A 17003-nucleotide genomic window follows, 5' to 3' on the forward strand; every position below is an offset into this window, starting at 1 on the left:
CGCCCTTTTGTGCAGAAACACAAGTTGGGTGGATATATTTAACAATACTCAAAAACTGATGCTGCATCAAATTCTCAACAAAATTCCTGAACATTTAAAAAATGCAGGGTGGGGCAATAGTAGGTCTTCAGTTGTTTGTATGGAAAATACAGTAATTAATACAACAATAAACTTTCATGTATTCACAACTATAAACCCACTTTTGCTGCACCCTGTACGTATGAGCTAAGGGGTCACTATTGCTTCATAGTAACTGTTTTTCATGGGACATATTCATAGTTGTCAAAATGTCAAATAATCAAGTTGATTCCCTAAATTTCTGTACTAGCTGGAACTAGAGATATCACATAACTAAAAGAAAAAAAAATTTCCTTAAATTCCAGTTTTTTCCATGGCCAAACTATAATTCTACTAAAAATGATCAGAACCAAAATGAACTTATTTGAACATAATTTCTCCTTCCTACCAACTTTCACTAAAATCTTTAACTAAGAATGCTATGTCCTAAAGAATAGCAACATTTTAAAAATAAAATATGGGAAATTCACAAAATAGTCCCCAGATTTCAGTGTCTACATATTTAATTTTAGGAGACAAAAAAATAATAAAGTAGGTGCTCTACTGTGATAGTACTGGTCTAATTTTCACCCTTTAACTTTTGGAGGCTGAATAAAGAAATGAGTAGCAATGATGATCAGTAGTTGTTACAAACTCTTCCCTGAATCTATGAAATAGTAGCAATTATCTATTAAATAAGTCACACATATTCCTCACATGAGAAAATTACATATTTGCACTTGAACCATAATGATCATTTCAACAGAGCAACACTGATTTGAACACTGCTCTTTTGTAATAATTTCATATGTCAGTGTCTACTTTATTTTCACCATCAAAATAATTAAATCCAGTAATTTATAATGTGATTGATGGCTTAAAATTCACCTCCCACCCCAACTGGCATAGTTCGATTTCTGGGATGATTCTTATGCGTAATGCAGTATTTTACAAATGAGTTCTCTTCAGGATTTGGTTCTCTCCGTGACTTCCACATCTCTCAGACCTTAGGTTTTTCTGATTCAACAACTGGGTAAAACTTAAGAATTCCTTTTGTCATATTCCCTAATGTATAGTAAGACTGAATCCCAATGCCTCTCCATTGCAACAAAATTTATCATAACATGAAATCTAAGGTTAACACCTATAACCATTTAGAAGCAGCTGGAAAGAACAGCCATTCAGTTACTATGTAGACAGTGTACAATATTTTCCCACTTTCACAAAGCAGATAAAATATAAAACATTATATGTGGAGTGCATAGTATTATTAATCTCCTAAGAGGGGACAATATACGTGGGCCTGATTTTTGTGAAAGAATAAACTACTTGGTGATATAACCATTTTAAAGGAAAAGGTACTCTTTTGGAATCAGAAGTAGTGACTTTCTACTCATGTGGGCAATATAATTTTTGTTTGTTTTTTAAAATTCTGGTCTTGGAAAAGTCTGTCCTGGACTGGCCGTTATTTTTGACCTTCAAGTAAACTATACTTGAATGGTATTTATATACTAATGAAGGCTTAGCTCTTTGCAAGCTCTACAATTACCAATCACACTATTTTCTGAAGACAGCTTCATAAAACAGAGTAAGCCTCCTGTAACTCGGTGCTTGGAATTGTTGTTGGCAACTTTGGAACTCAAAACGGTGGAAACCCACATGCTGGCCATCAATTGGGAGAACAATTTCAAACAACCTTAAGAAAGTCACTTTCTATTTTCTGAGTAATCCCATTTTGCTTAGCTTTGTTTTCTGCAGTTTTTAAAAATTCTACATTCATGAAAAAATACTTGAATAACCCTACCATTCCATAGGAATCTGAGTACTCATTAGCCACTTTCTATACAGGTAAAGTAATCCACAAATTATTGTAGGTATCAGGACAGTCCATCCTAAATGACAGAAAATTAATGCTCTGCATCAAGACTGTGTGGGAGGTAAATGACAGGTTACTTACCCAGAGGCAAGTACTCATTATAGAAACCGTGAATTCTGTGGTGTGAGCAAACAGCCTGGATAGGGAACAAGAGTTATCCCTTCGTACCACTGAAAAAGATAAATGTTTGGTTCTGCTATCCCTTGTAACACAGCATTTCTGGAAAATCTTCCACGAAAAGTAAGATTTAGGACATTTTCTAATATTATCCTTAAAATCACTGACTTCTTAAGAATTAAGAAAAAATGAAGCCATTCAAATTTTTAAAAGAAAATGTATTACTCATAGTCTCGCTGCGTAAAATAATTACAATTCGCAATATGACTTTTAAGAGAACTGATAAGATGAAGCTATTGTGAATAAGTTGTCTTCTGGCTATTTTAGTAACATTGTTTTAATTAATACTTTGGAAGTTTCCATTCTTTTGCTTTTCAGAGTACACATTAAAAAAATCTTTAACAAGAATGACAGTACTGTCTTTACATTTTATTATGTAAAATGCAGGCTTCCCATTTCGATATAGATCAGACAAGTGCACTTGTAAGAAACTTTAGAGCCCAGCCCTCTTATCTATTATAGGAAGCCAACTATGGAAGTCTGAAAATTGATCGGCTAAAGTGGTTTCCTGTTAGTTAAAGATGTTTAATTTTTTATAAGCCCTGAAGGTAGGTCAAACTATACCTCATCAGAACACATACCTAGTTTAAGAGAGAGGAGGAATTCAGTATTTCCGTATCATAGGGCAAGAGCGGATGGTTTGTGTAATCTCATCAGGCAAATAATATTTTGTTCCATTTTACCAATCTTCATTCTGACATTTTGCAGAACTGCAGTACCACACAAATCAAAGCCCAGATAAGAGACTTTAAAGGTCACCTTGACAAACTTCTTCCAAAAGATTCCTGCAAATGGGCTTAGAAATGCTAAGAGACTTTCTGCTTTGCTCTAATAGAGAATAGTTGATTGTATTCAAAGAAAAGTTTAGTTTTTATTTAGAGAGTATGAATTTACTCAATACTGATTTAAGACATTAAATAATTTCCTGGATTTATAGATATTCATTCATTAAAATCATTTTTGCTGAGCACCTACGAGAGGTAATACCCCATGCTATGTGAGGTGGGTATCTATTCCAAGGTTTGTTGAGAGAGCAGCACAGTAAGTCCAGCTCACTGACTCCAAGGCCACACTGCCTAGGTTCAGATTCTTGATCTGGCACTTAGCAAGTACATGATCTCTCTGTGCCTCAGTTTCCTCATCTGTAAAATGTGGGTAATATGGTATAATAATACCTACCTCTCTGAGTGAGGCTACTTATATGAAAAGAGCTCTTACAACAGTGCCTAGCCCACATTAAGCACTCTATAACAATGATTTTGAACCTTTTTACTCTCATGGCACACATAAACTAATTACTAAAATACTGCGGCGCACACACAAAAATATTTTTTGCAGATCTGATCAAAAGAAAAATAGGTATAATCAGGTGTTGGCTGTTGTCATGTTTTTATTTGACAATCTAAAGGGGAAAAGGTCAGTGCCCCTGACTAAATAGTCAGATATTGCATGTTTTCAAAATTTTTGTAGCATACAGGTTGAAAAATCGCTGCTCTGTAAGTATTTGCTACACATTTTATAACTTGTTTGTCAATTTATATTCAGATGTTTATTATTTGAGCAGGAGTTCTCGGGGTGATTTGGCCCCCCAGGGGGGACATTTTTAGCTGTCACCGTGGGGTTTCTGTGGGCATTTAGGGGGTAGAGGCCCAGGGTGCTGCTGCACACCTGGCAGCACAGGAGTCCACACAAGGAATTATCCAGGCCCTAATGGCACTAGTGCTGAAGCTGAGAAACCTGATGTCGGAAAACTGCAAAGCAAAATTTCTGTTGATGGCTCTGTAGCAGATTTTGCATATGAGGACAAGTGGCCCACAGGATTTGGAGCTCTTAGTGATTTCAAAGAAAACTCTCTAAGCTTCGGCCCTCCTGTGGTCTAAGTATAAAGAGATCCATCTTTCCACCTCCGAATAGGAAATTACTCTTTTTAACAAAAGGAATAGAATTAAAAAAATATCCAAAACATCCTACTGCAACAATGCCAGCAGAACCAGAATACAAAACGGGCAGGTACAGGGCAGTGGTCCAATGAACAGATTGCTCTCCGAGTGGAGAGATCCAGCACGCTGCCCCCATGAAAACCCAGACACCATCCCACAGAGAATAAAATTGGCAGAAGGTGGTTTGCGGAAATTACGGAAGGAAAATAAAGCTTTCTTAGCAACACAACAGGTAAAGATTCTGCACTTAACTTTAGGCAGACACACCAGGAAAGAATAAAATTGCCAGGAAATAGAAATGAGGGCCCTGACCCATGAAACAACAGCTCAGAGCAGGTGAGAGCATTGTGTGACAGGCAGAGGCACACCAGAGAGACAGAAATCTGGATCAGAACATTGACCATTCTCTCCTTCCCAGGAGGCTAAGGGTTGCAGTCTGTCACATGTTTGTCTCCTCAGTGGGTAGAAGACTCCTGAGAACGTATCTTAGTCATAACAGCTGTCAATTGCTAAGCTCCTGTTACATGTTAGGACTCTCCTAAATGCGGTCAATTAGAAGATTACTAAGACTGGCTAATATGAGCTCCCACTACGCGTTAATACCTGTCAAGACACTAACTGTGGGCCTGGTATTATTCTCAATCATTTACACTACATGATGATTTCTCTCTTTTTGTTTAGGCCCTAAAGGTCTCTTCCTGTTCTGTGTGCTCATCATGCAGCTCCAGGGCCTTCAAGGAGACCAGGGCACCCTGGGAAGATAAGGATGGTTGGAGTGGCCCAGGGTCTCGGGAGGATCAGAGGAGAGTGCTAGTCACTGCTCCACTGCAGCACAGCAGCGTGGCATGGCGGTGACACTTACAAAACATTGCATCTGTAACAACATCCCAAGGATTTTGAAACTTGGGATATTACAAAGTAGCCTAAGGAATATATTGAAAGTTATTGACAGCTCACTTTGAAATACTGTGAGTCATGACATAAATGAAATACAATAGGGCTCCATTATTTTATCAAGAGAATATAGTCTATTTCCTGTTCCTTTTTCTCTTTGGGTTTGGGTTCCAGTGAGACTTTTCCGGACCCCGTGCTTTTCTTGTCCCCTACTAGTGTGATCCAGGAAGTCACTGTCTTACCTCTAGTTCCTGCTCATTCATGTTCATTTTCTCTCTCTCTCTCCCTCTCCCTCTCTCTTCCTGGAGTAGGTGTCTAAAGAACTCGCTTCGCTCATGGTTCCACTGAGGAGCGAGTCAGGATCACATAAACTTTACTTTTCATTATTTAACAGATGGGTGTAGTCACCTCGACCATGTGAGCTGACAAGACCCTTTCATAACACAGCTCTAAGGCCTCTCACATTTTGCAGTAATATATATATTGTGGAGCTCCCCAAGGTCATTGCACCTGACTTCCTATATCTGTAATCAGGATGACTAGCACCCCATCTGCTCAATAAAGTTAACATGTCAACGGATTATCAAAACCAATGTGTGACTTTTCCTCTGTCATCTCAAAAATAGTTGTATAAATGCTTTACTTGTGTGCCTATCTACTTGGTAATTAGTAGGTTCCCAACTATTTGTCAAGTAACTAAAACACACTTCTAGAGCACTAAAATGGCCAGAAATATGTGACACTAACATTTTTGTGAGGATCCATTTTTGGCAAGTCCACACAAATTAAATTCCCACCATGTCCCCCTCTCATTAGTCAGTTACCATTATTCTAGTAAAATAAATCTACCCTGAAAATCTTGAATCACTTCCATCTATTTCTAAAGCTATATGTTAAATGTTACAACAGTAACTGAAATGATCATGAGATGGTACAGACCAAAAGCAGAAATAGACTTTATCACTGGGACATCCAAAGTATATACCGAATCCCATCCAAATGGCAAACATCAAATGGTGAAAATAAAAAAAAAAAACGTATCAAAAGGGATATAATTCTCAACTTCATTAAGGGTAGGCCAACCCATAAGTATCCAGATGTTAACCAGCTAAGGAAATCAGAGGCAATATTTATTCACTCACTCATTCATGTTGCCAAACAACAGCTAAGATTGAAGTCTATGGAGTCACAGGAGTGGTGGTAAGGAGCTTCCTTTCAGAGAACCTGGATTTTAGACAGTTGTCTTGTTCAGGGAGATGGAAGCAGTTCAGAGGAACCTGAGCCTAGAATGTGAGGGACAAGAGTAGCAGGACGGAGGCTGACATGAAAGGCAGGAGTCAGATGGCTTTGAAATTCATTCTAAACTGAGGCATGAGCGGTGGTAAGACCCGATTTCAGTTTTATAGATCACTCCAGCAATGTGGAGAATAATTTGGATGGGACAAGACTAGCTGAGATGAAGTCCAATCAGGGTATTAACGAAGAAGTTCAAGTGAAAAATGATTACTCATGGTGTACACTGGACAACAGCAGGAAGAAATGAAAAGGTTATCGATGGATTAAAAGACAGGATGAGCCCTAATGTGTATCTGAATGTAGGCAATGAGGTTGAAAGAGGAATCCAGAATGGCCCCCAGCTTTCTGGCTGGGTACCAGCTAAATAAATGGTCATGCTATTGACCAGGGTCGGAAGTGCCAGGAAAAGTAATATACCTAACTCTTTCATCAGATTTTAAAATCAAGATCAAAGAGGGAATTAACAATGTATGAAGCCCCAAATCATCTTTTTCATGGATACCCACACAAATGGGTTTCTTCTGACTCATAAGAGTGCAAACTATTTCAATTGTAATAACTTTACCCTCATGCCATGATGAAAATATCATCTGACCAAACAATGTAATGTTCTTGGAAGGAAAGTAATTTTGTAATATCAGTGAGGGCAGGTAAAGCTTGAAGATATCTATGGTTCTAAGAAAAAAAATGACAGTAATTACAGAGATTAGCCTTTTTACAAGAATTAGAGAGGGCCACCCCAGGAAGGAGAGAATTAATAGCCTGAGAGGGCGAAGGCAGTACCCACCCAGCGTCTCTGTAGCCAGAGTGACAGCAGGCAAAGAACAGTGAGGGCCCGGTGAACAATAGCTGAACAATAGCTAGGAAATGCAGACAATCGGATGTGCGCACTTTCTGCCTCCAGTAATGAGCTCTGTGCTTAATTCTAGCCTATTAACCACACAACTCCCAGTGAGGAGCCCTGAAATGTGCAGAGGAAAAAGAAGAGAGTAAATCTAAATGGCTTAACAATCAGGTTGACAATCAGTGGTACAAGTTTACCACACATGTGCATACTTTTAGGTCTTGGTCTTACAGAAAAAGGAGATGAGGGGAAGGAGGGCGCATGAGTAGGACTAAGAAGGCACAGAACTGAATTGCCAGTGTAGACACAAAAGCAAAAAAGTCATGCTAACAAACACTGCATTCGAATTGCAGAGCAGAGCCTATTCGTGCTTGTGTTAAGTACCTCAGCACTCCCTCAGAGCCCAGTGGAAGACATGCACAGAGCTTGCGCCCTTGGGACTAAACAGCCATGTAAGATGCATGCTTGCCAAGTTGACTACAGAATGCTCCCTGGTAAGGTGGTGGTTGCTGCCCTGGCTTTAGCACAGGAAGGGCCTTCAGTTTCATCAAGGACTCTTCCAGTACACAAAGCTCCCCCACAAAACAGGAAGGTCCAGATAAGAGAGAGGTGGACAGAGGGACAGCTTCATACAAGGGCAGCCACCTCCCGGGGAGACATGTTGCTAATACAAGTAAGCACAGCCGCTTGTCAGCCTGCACTTCCTAGGCCATTTGCTGGGAGCTCTGTCTTGGCACGTACACAATGACCCTGCACTTGGCAGTTTATAAAAACCCCATGGCCAACTGATGTGGGCAGGGTAGCCTCTGCATACGTGGCAGCAAGACAGTCGCCAGCGGGAGAAATGGAGTCTCCCGTCAGTGAGAACAGCACACAGGAAGCGTGGGGAAAGCATGAGCCCTGTTTTCTTACTAGGAAGGAAGAAAGAAAGTGACTTAAAAATAGGTTTAAGTCACCAACAAATAATTTATGATGGAAAATGCAATTTTCAGATTCAAACTTATATATGCTCATTTGGTAAATAATGCTCAAAAAGAATGTCTAGGACCTACTAGAGAGTCAAAATAAAACATAAAACAACTTTGTAGCATTAGCATAGAAAGGAAGTTCAAAACTCACCCACAAAATATGAAAGATTAAAAATGTTAAATGCGCCGCTCCTTTCCGCTTGCACTGTACCCCTGCCCCATCTTTAAATCTCAGTTTCCCAGGGCACAGTCCACAAACATCTTCATTTTCTCAACATTCTCACAGGAAGTCCCAATTCAGTCCATTAGCCATCTTTTATTCCACAATTTTACCTTTAACCCTGAACTCTCCTCTGAGGTCCAGATGTACCGATCTAACTCCGTATGTAACATCTCCTCGGAGACGGCCAACATCTCACATTTACCATGCCCCAAACAGCTTGATTCCCCCGCACCCCCAAAGCTGTTCTCCCAGTCCTCCTGTCTCAGCACACAGCACCACCTATCATTCAGTTGCTTAGCTCAAAATCCAAGGAGTCACCCTTCATTCTTCCTAGAGCCACCTCACCCCGGGGCTGCCATGCCCTGCACAGTCTACGTGAACAGTTCCTCCAGTTCCTCAGTGCCCACCTCATGAAGCCACACGGGGTCCCTTTCCTGTATAGTCCCCATCCAGCCTGTCACGGAGCACCCTGGGCTCCACGTCTGTATTGTGAATCCAGTGCCTCTCCTCACCATCTCCACCCTTCCTCTTAGTTCCAGCCACTGTCAGCCCTGAGTCAACCAAGCTAGCTTCCTAGAGAGTGTCCCTCTGTCCCTGCTCTCACACTGCCTCCGTCTTCTTTACCCAGCATTGATGGCGACCTTTGCAGTGTTAACAGATGATACCACAACCTTGCCCCATTCCTTCTATGGCTTTCCATCAAGTCAGACTCAAATCCCAACACTTGACCTTGGTCAACGAGCCCACAGGGTCTGTTCCCTGCCTGCCTGCCTAACTTCATCTCTGGTTACTCTCCTTCTCACTCACTGTGCCAACCACACTAGCCATCTTGCTCCTGTTTCCTCAAACATGACTAGTTTATTTCTACCTAAAGCTTTGTCCTTGCTGTTCTAGCTGCCTGTAATGCCCTTTTCTAGCCATATTGCTTTCTTCCCTCACGTCCCCTCAGATGTCCCTTCCTCAGGGTGGGGGAGGGTTCTAACTCCATGCAAAAGGCCCTGTCACTCCGATTTTCTACCCTGCTTCTGTTTTCTTCATAGTGATTATCACTCCCAGGCATTACCTATTTTTGCTTTTTTAAATAATGATCCACCTACTAAAATATAAGCTGCATAAATTTCTTATTCAAGGCTATATAGCTATTATCTAAAACAGTATCTGTACATAAGAGACATAAAAAGTACTTGTGGGGTAAAATAGTAAATGAATGGCCAAGACTTCCTCCTCTCATTCCATATTTGTTAAGGTTCTTTGGTTACTAAGAAAAGCAGTGGAAGCCCACGAATCACTTCCCATTGAATGAATATCCCTGTACCCATCTAATGATAAATGTAAAACTTTTTCATTTCAAATAGTGAGGTCACTGCTTTTGCCTAGCCTAGATTCTGGGGATGAAAGATCGCATAAATAACTGAAATTCAAAATAGCTCTACCTAGTCCCTCCACGTAAACTTTGACCACAGCTAATGGCACAAACCAAGTCTGCCCGGTTAAAATTTTTTGCTTTCCTGAAGTTTCTGGGTGAAGGATTTAAGAGTAATAGCAGGGCCAGTATTCTGAGTGCGTTATCCAAACAAAGGACCTGCCTAAACTTTAAAATGCACAGCTAAAATTTTCCAAAAAGCTGACTAAGAAATTCTGAAAACTGACATTGTAAAACTTTAGGAAAGGCAGATTTTAAAAAGGAACTTTTTTTTAAAATTAGAAATGTTTGCAATAGTATCATCCTGGAAAACAAACAGGTTAACCAGTAAAAAAAAAAAAAAAAAAAAAAAAAAAGTTGTTAAGGCTGCCTAGAGATGTCTTAAAAAGAAAGCATGTTGCCTATTCAAGAGAAAAATGACCCAGAGACTAATGAGCTCCATAAGCCACTCACTTCCTGACCCTCAGCAAGTCACTTGTCCTCAGCGCTGAAATGGAGAGGCCTATCAATTAGCCTCATGTGGCGGCGGTGAAGGGTGACTAATAGACTTGATTGCAAGGCGCTCGGAACAGTAATTGCTATAGGAGCTTTGCTATCAGTCCCCGCCGAAGCACTGCGGACATCTTTGGCCCTTTTCGAGCTCTCTTCTACCCCTTGGCTCTTCTGGTGTCCGTCAGTCCTAGTGACAAAGATAAAAAGACAAGTGAGGATCCTTCTTGCTTTTCCTCAGGACCCAGCCTGACGCCCAGGAAACACGCTGGACACAGGAACCAGCCTTTGTTCTCCTCTGCGCTCCCCTAAGCACCTTGCAGGTAAGGCTCTTCCTTTCCTTCCTTTCCACGCACGCCTATACCATAATCAAAACCACAACTGGACAAAGATCACGGAAAAGGACCTGAAAAACACCATTCACTTAATTCTTACCAATAATCTCCTGATTTCTCACTCTTTCACAAAATGCCCTCATTACAAGAGTGATTGATTGCTGACCTCCGCCTAAGCTGGAAATTGATTTCCTCCTCATTCCCTGATAAACATGGATTTAGAATTTCACTCATCTTTGAAGGACTCTATAGAAATTCATGTTCTTCCCGAGCCGCCAGCCATGTGGCGTCTATTTTAGAGACAAGCCTGCCCCACGTTATCTAAGCAGCGATCTCTCTAGACGCAAGAACAGCCAGGACACAAAAGCAATAGAACCAATCACTCACTAATGCATAGGCTTCAGTAACCATTCCTCTGTGTTTCAGAAAAGTGCTATGTTTCTAGCTGGTAGAGCCACACCAAGTATTGTCCTTCCTGTAGGGGAGGACTTGCCTTTTCAAGTCAAATGCAAGCGTTTTCATCTCCAAAAAATTTTTATCCCAAAGCTAAATGGTTTGTGAGGAAAAACTACCTTTGCCTCTTGCTCAATGATTCCTCTGGTTCCATTACAGCACATTTCAAAGATACTGATAAGTTAGGGCAGGTTTGCGGATGATAGGACAAAGGAACTTAAACCAATGAAAAAGTAAAATATACTTATTGAAAAAAGTGCATGTAAATAATAAATTCATTATGTACAAATGAAAATTTATGTAACAATATGAGAGACCCCAATTAAAAAACACATTGACAAATTATTCTAGTGTGGAGCAGGGGTCAGCAAAATACTTGCAGAGTTAAATCCAGCCCCTTTCACCTGTTGTGGAAATAAAGTTTTATTAGAACACAGTCACACACATTCACATAGATATTCTCTGTGGCTATTTTCAACTGTTCTCATGCTACAATTGCTGACATGAAAAGTTGCAGCACCATGTGGTTCACAAGTCTGAAAATGCTATTGGGCCTTTTACCAAAAAAGTGCCAACCCCTGGTAGAGAGGATGAGAAGGTCAATGCAGACGGCAATGGTCTGGAAGATTCTGGAGAAGGAAGCAAGCGGCTTAAAGATAGCGATTAGACAAATATTCTTCCCTATGTTATTTATCTAAGGACTAGAAACATCCTGAAGACTGATAAAAGGATGAAGTCTTCTCATGCTGAGAAAATCTTTAGAGCGATGAAATCTCCCAGTGAATAGCAAAACAGATGGACTAGAAACTAAACCGAGTTTCTTGGCTAATTCCAAATTCAGAACCCAAAGATACCACACCAGAGGTTTGCTTTGGATGGTGGTGCTGTTTTCATAGCTATCTTGCTTCTACAGAAACACACTTGCCACATGACAGGTTTCAGAAAAAAAGAATTGTTAGACCAGTGATAACAAAAGCTGGACACAAATCTCACCTCTGCCCATTAGCAGACATACTCTCACCTACAAATCAGTGATACCCACAGGGGCCAGGGGCCCATAGCCAGGACCTCAGCTGATACTCAGGTTGCAGTCAGAGCTTGTGACAAAAACAAACATCCACCCCATCATTTGAAAGAAAGAAGAGCATGTAAAAATAAAAGAATTGGACATTATCCTTTTCATGGCCTGCTGTGTCTCTCCTTGCGTCCTAAACACTTAAGACTCTGAACACTTAAAACAAGTAGGATTGATGTCCTCAAACAAAATTAACAAAAGATACATCTGAAATAAAATGTGTCATTTCTTAAGGCAAAAGGTATTAAAGATCAGTCTGCTAACATCAAGCATTTTCTACTGGTTTAAAGACCAATTAAATTCTTATTTATTCCTAATATCCTACTTATTACTTATTAAAATTTCTATGGCATCAATTTATACCCTGAGAAACCACCCAGAATGGAGAGATGTCTTATCCTATTCTCATGACTGATTCTGAAGAACTCTGTTACTATCAAGATCCTGTGCAGGGTACTTATTTTAAGTGGAAAACACTGGAGTGGCAGCAGCCCTTACCTGCTCTCAGGCCCATCCTTATCTCATTCTCAAGTGCCAAAGACAGGATAACTGGTTTCCCTAACCAAGAAAATCCTCCTCCTCAAAAAAAAGTGGATGCCCAACAGCCACAGGAGCCACCTTCTTCACAAGTGACCATTTAGAGGCTCAAGGCTTAGACCTCTCCAAAGTCCTCCTACGCTGGCAGGGAACCTCGCTGCCATCACCAGCTATCTTAACATTTGCAGAACTCACTGACAAAGCATGTGAGTTTGGCAGGTCAAGGAACCACGTAATGAAATAGGAGTGGGGTAGGAACAGGGAATGGAAAGTCAATGAGGCTGGTCCCAAACAAAATAACCATGTTCAAAATGCAAAGTTGCTAAAGCACCCTTTGTCTAAAACTCTTTGCCAGAAGATGACATCCAAATTCTAACTGTAGCTTCTGCTAACCTTTGGCACCCAGCGGAAGCGTGGCACCCAAAATTATAAAGACCCATCATTCCCACACAATTATTTGTGGATAAATTCACTGGAATTGAGATTTGTTTCTGAGTGTACATTTTATGCTTTTTTAAAAATGAAATTTCTATAGTTGTGTATATTAAATTCATAGCGTATGAAAATGTTTAAATACATATAAAAACCCCTCTGTTGGCATGATGACACACCTGCCTTGGGTGTCAGAACAGCTGACACATCTTGGCTATTGAAAAGCCTCCTGTCCAAGAGCCAGCTCTTAGAGTATGTGAGTCGGGGATGGCTCCATCTGGCCCCAGTCTTGCTATTTGTTATCAAACATTAGAACTTCTGCCTCCCAAGTTGTTCTGTTGCAAGTGAGGCATTTTGGGTGAAGAAAAGAGAGTACCACATCCTTTATTTGCTATACTACATTTGAATCAGATTTACATTTCTTCTGTGATCCTTACATTTCTATATTCATTCTTTTTTTCTAATATAACTGCTAAGAGCAACAGCTAGATCAGCGATTTTCAACTTTTCATCTCCTGGCACACATAAACTATCACTGAAATTCTGCGGCACACCAAAATATATATATTTTGCCAATCTGACATATATATATAATTTTGATTGATTTACAAAAATAATAATAGTAATTACTTACCCTTTTTGTTCCAAAGTAACTTTAAAAAATCAGGTGCCTATACTTGTAAATAAGGATTTTTGATACCAAGATTAATCAATCAGACACAATCATCTTATGCAACATGACCATATATGATCTATATATTCATGGTTCAAGTCAGGGCATTCACACCAGATGGCTATTGTGTTGGTTGTGTCATTTTTTTGACAGTCTAAGGGAATAGAGATCAGTGCCCCTGACTAAATAGTCAGGTATTGCATGTTTTAAAAATTCATGCAGCACACTGGTTGAAAATCACGGAGCTAGATGAACAAAACTACTAAAATAATAATTAGTCTAAGAGTTTTAAGCAAGTAGGTTAGCTGCCTCCTTATTCTTTCATTTTTCTCTTTAAAAAAATGATAGTTCAAAAGTTGCTTCTACTCTGTTAACCTATATTATGCAAACTCCAAAAATCTCAAAGAGGATAAAATTCTGAAACAGGGCTTGCTATCATTTGTGTGTCTCAATTGAGCACTCCTGCAATCACAGATGTTTGAGGTACTGAGAAGTTTGAGGACACAAAGTTCTCCCAAAGGAAAGAATTAGACCAGGTAAATACACTGTCATCAAGGATAATGGAGCACTTTCAAAACAGAGGAACAATCTTTGAATTGACTGTCTCTTTTCTAATAGTAACACTTCCTTCTCACCTCCATTTCTGAGCTTAACACTAGAACCCTGTGGTATGAAGTACTTTCTCTACAGGCTTTGGACCTGGAGCAAGGTAGAACCTGTGCATAGTTGGGGTTGTCTCAGCCCAGAGAATGTTGGGAGCTACTGGGGCTAGACATCACTGCAGCAGCCAGTCAACAGCCCAAGTGAGGACCAGACTTAGTATATACTTGAGGAGGGTATATAGGTTATCCCAAAGGTAAGCTGACTGGGTTGAGAGATTCAACCCAGATTCCATCTGTTTCACCAATCTGCACTGGTGTGGCCTAAGTAAACACAAGCTACCATTACTTCCAGTAATGCCACATTTACAAATGTGCATGGGTTGCTTATCAAAATACTCCACTGCTTATTGATACAGAAACGACTTGTAAAATTTTTAGAATAAACTCATAAACCTAAATCAGGGGTGGGAACCTTTTTTCTGCCAAGGGCCATTTGGATATTTATAACATCATTCGCGGGCCATCCAAAATTATCATCTTAAAAATTAGCCTGCTGTATTTGGTTAAACATTTAATTAACTCACCCCTGATGCCTTGGCAGGGCCAGACCAAATGATTTCCCAGGCCTTACATGGCCCTCGGGCCGGACATTGCCCACCCCTGCAAATCTTTCTCTTACTAAGAATGATTACTTAGCCACCAAAGGCCCCTAAGTTATAAAACAATTAAGACAAAGCCTGTATTTCAGATGCTCTTTCTTCATGCTGTTTCTCTACACCTACTTTAATTAGCTCCTTAGGTTACCATGCTACCAGGTTATACAGGCTCAGTGGCCCGCAATCTGAAAGATACTACATAAACGCTCCATAAAAACTGTAGAAGCAGCCCTGGTCACCGTCTCCCAGGCACCTACGCTTCCTCCTTCATTTTCTATGTCATCCACAACACCTAAAGAAAGGCCGAGCCCACTTCTTGCTGGCTATTATTTCAGATGCTTTAGTCTACAGGATGAATCCAATAAATCAGAAATCCTTTGAAAAAAAATATTTTCTTCTTCCGGACATTGTTCCTTCGTGTATCACAAGTAAAGACTTCGATTTATATGCAGGCACTCTTTTGTTATTCTCAGTCTAGTCAATGTAAAAATTAATGTATGCCAACTTATGTCTTTTTTTTTTCTTACAGTAATTTATTTTGGCTTATCTCTGAATGGAATTACTGAAAAATATATTACATTTTAAAATAAAGACTATACATTCTTTCGGTATAGAGGTAAATAAGTTAATTTTCTAACATGTCCTGTACTGTTATTCTCTCATAATTTAACTTTTTCTCTCTCTGAAATGTCATGTCTCCATTCATTACATGAAATCATTTGAAATATTTTTACATGTCATTTTAAAAAAATGTTTACATTAGTTTATGTACTCAGAAGAAAATATCCTAAGTTCAGGGGATCTTTAAAAGGCATTTCCCTTTAAAAAAGTAGCAAGACTTCATAATTTTGGGCTCTCTGAAATACTGTGTTTACGGACTGGATTGAAAGTCCAGCTCCGGGATGCTTGTAGGATACTGCAGAGACCATGGCAGAGCGAAGAGCCACAGGCAATGCCAATATTCCACATGTGCTTCCCGTGAGCGCCTCTCTACCACTGGAGAGAACCCACTCAGCCTCCACATGTTTCTCTATCTGTTCTTCAGTAAAGACCCCCCCTCATTCTGGGACCTGGGGACTTTGCATGGGGGACAAAACACGGCCCTCAGCTTTCATTTATCCTTGGGCTCAGACTATTCAGGACTGGAAAGAACCACACTTACCAATAAAGCACCTGACCAAAGAGAAAGCCATAAGGACTTATCACACTCATTTTATTCTTAGGTAAGTATATTGGTAGGGAAAACTAGTGCCTTTCTGTTCATTACACATAATTTTATATAATGAATAAAAATAAACCTTTAAAGGATGCACATTATCTCTCAAAACACACAAAAGCTAACATGGCTTAAGACTAGTATGTGAGCTCCACTATACACAAATTTGATGTGATATCAATCTCAAAGATATAAAACCCCGGCTGTATGGGGTTTAAATAAATGTAATAGCTATCGGATGAGGTTTTATTAACATCAGAACCCAAGGAGGTAGAATAACCCACAATGACATAAATCAGCAGCTGTAAATAAAAGACCAAGGATGGTATTGCGTTGTAGTTTTAAGAAATTTTACATCAAAATAAAAAGAGGCACCCCTATCTTGTGTGGACATCACATATGAACACAGACTTTCTCCAGACAGAGTCATGGATTACAGAACTGGGAGCTGCCACATCACCTAGGACAACCCTCTCCTTTAGTCAAGGCACAGGGGCCACACAGAGGTCAGAGGCATCCTGGCCCAGCAGCTAATCCGCCACCACCCGGGGCCGCTGATCTCCACCAGCGTCTGCCCCTGCATGTCACAGGGCCTCCTCTAACACTGGTTACCAGCAGTCCAAAGTCACTGCTGACTATGTCTCTGCTTTCTAAAATGACAGTTATATTTTGCTTATTTTTCACACAATAATAGCCTTTTAAATATAATTTAATAAAATCTCAAATCACTGAGAAATTTATTTAAACAGCTTTATTTTTCCAAGCATATAATTATTTGTCTACATTACATCTTTTATATATAATATATTTATACTAGTGGCCCAGTGCATGAAATTT

The 17003-nt window shown here is 39.9% G+C and overlaps 1 protein-coding gene across 1 annotated transcript in view; it reads right to left on the minus strand.

Annotated features, from left to right (window-relative positions):
• The window catches only part of CCDC85A (coiled-coil domain containing 85A), a 179754-nt gene that overhangs the window by 13596 nt on the left and 149155 nt on the right, over positions 1-17003 (minus strand). The gene's annotated exons all lie outside the window — the stretch shown is intronic.

The sequence above is a fragment of the Myotis brandtii genome, unplaced genomic scaffold, assembly GCF_000412655.1.
Source record: "Myotis brandtii unplaced genomic scaffold, ASM41265v1 scaffold84, whole genome shotgun sequence".
Taxonomy (NCBI): domain Eukaryota; kingdom Metazoa; phylum Chordata; class Mammalia; order Chiroptera; family Vespertilionidae; genus Myotis; species Myotis brandtii.